Here is a 2,432-nt window from a genome sequence, read left to right on the forward strand (position 1 = left end):
CCATTGGGCCACAACCATGATCCAAATGAATGTGGGACTACTAGAATAGGCCATGTGGAAGCCCACGGAAGACAGGCCCCACAGAAGTCCAGCAGGGGAGCTGGGCACAACCACATCCCCAGTTCTTTTAGGCCTACAAAGTAAGGTGCAAGTTTCAATCAACCACCTATGGGAAGAAGCTAGCTAACAGAAAGACTATTAGATCAGGAAATCACAGGAAACACATGAAAATGGCAACAACAAATAAAGAAAAAGGGAAGATTAAAAAATAATATTTAATTAAAGTAGAAAAAGATGTAGAGAGATTGATGTTTAATTCATTTTAAAAGTGGCTTTCGTCACCAAGAAGTAACTCAATCGGCTGGAACCACGTCTAATGAAGCAAAGATCACTAGTTCGAATCTTCTTTCCACCTATTGTGTGAACATGTCCAAAAAAAAAAAAAAAAAAGTGGCTCTCCAAATTAGAAAAAAAGTGGGGTTTTCTCTTCAAATCTCACTTTTGTTTGAAGAACTCAATATGAATGCTCTTTCTCCCCCTTATTCTTAGCTTTCTCTTGCATTTTTCTTGTCTTAACATTATCTAGTGTTCCTCTATTATTAACTTAGGTATCGGAAGTGGTGTTGCCATCTTCCCCCTTCTTTGCGTGGCACCCACCAGTAATACCCTTATTTTCCTCGTAGAACATAGGGTTGGGAGTTATCAGGCGTGACAACTGCATCAACAATTTCCACCCTCTCTCTCATCTACCAATATGAAAGAAATAATTAAAAAATATATATATTTAACTAGAATAGAGAAAGATGTAAAGAGTTTAATTCAATTTAAAAGTGGCTCTTCAAATAGAAATTTTGAGATTTTTTTTAATTATTTTTTCTTCAAATTTAACTATTATTTGACTATGAGTGAGTAAGAGTCTATTTGGAATTATGTTTGAGAAATAGAGCTTTTAAGTCAAAAAGAACTTTTGGGCAAAAGTTTCATTTTTAAGCTTTTACCAAAAATACATTTTGGCCATTTTTAGGCTTTTTGGACTCTTAAAAGCGCTTTTAATTTTAATTTTAATTTTTTTTATAAAACAAGTATTTCTTTTTTCATCAAACGGACTTTTTGAGTATTAAATGCACTTTTAGACTCCCTTGTAACACCTCGATCCCATATTTGGAAGATGAGAAAAGCCTGCATGGATGGTTTATAAAGATAGTCATGAGTATTAAGTCCCACATTGCCTAGTTACTAGGTGAAACTGTACTTTATAATAAATTATAGGGAAGCTTCAAATTGACTAGTCATTTTGGAGTAATAGCGCAAATGTGGCTAGCGCTTTTTTCTAGTCGTTACACACCCCAAACATGCCCTAAGCACTTGGGAGTTTAAAAGTAGGAGTTAAGTGTATCATTTTTCAAAAGCTAATAAAAGTCTCTAATTAAGGCCTCTTCCTATACAAACTGGGTTGGAGAAATTTCTTTCAACATAGTCTATAAGAGTGACATATGTCATTTTTTTAATAACATGTGAGTTTTTAATAACATTTGATCCAACTTTATCTTTGGTATTAAAAAAACATGTGTATCTCATATATTCAAGAAGCACATGCCACTTTTATAGACTAGGTTAAAAGAAATTTCTCCAACCTAATTTGGAGAAAAACTTTATCCATTAATAATTGTACAAGAAAGATTTTTTTTTTTTTTTCCAAAAAGACTTTTAAAACTCCAGTATGCTAAAAAATTAATAAATTATATATAATTAAGGCCCTCAATTATGGCAATTTGTCTTACAATATTGGGCCTTAAAAACACTCTAGACATGAAAATTATAATTTATTGAATGACATGTAGTCATTTAATTTATTTTGACATGTACAATTCACATTGGAAAGTTAATAATTAAGACCCCAATATCATAAAATTTTATTGTAAATGTCCAATTGTTTACTTTCCCATTTACAATTAATAAAAGTCCAACTTGCATAACTTTCTCCAGTATGGCAAGTTCAATTTCAATTAAATTGTTATTATAACATGGAAAGTATTTGTCTCTAATGTGCTCCAATATTAATTTGAATTGAATGCTAAAAAGAATATAAAAAACTTAATTATTAATTTCTCATCTCAAAAAGTGAGAAGAATAATTTTTAAATAAAATATAATATTAAAATTAAAATAGATGTTATTTAATTAATAAGACAAATTTCTCACTTACTTTTTTTCATTAGGCCTTGAAATGTATGGAGCACCTTGGTGAGAAACGTATATATATATATATATATATATATTACTAATGATAAAAAAAAGTGCATGAAAAACCCATATTAATAATAATAATAATAAAAAAAGTATTTTTGACATCATATACAAGACACTTTTAAAAACTGAGTTAAATGAATTTTCCTACAAAATTTTTGTGTAATTAAATACCAAAACTCTCTC

The sequence above is a fragment of the Corylus avellana genome, chromosome ca1, assembly GCF_901000735.1.
Source record: "Corylus avellana chromosome ca1, CavTom2PMs-1.0".
NCBI lineage: Eukaryota > Viridiplantae > Streptophyta > Magnoliopsida > Fagales > Betulaceae > Corylus > Corylus avellana.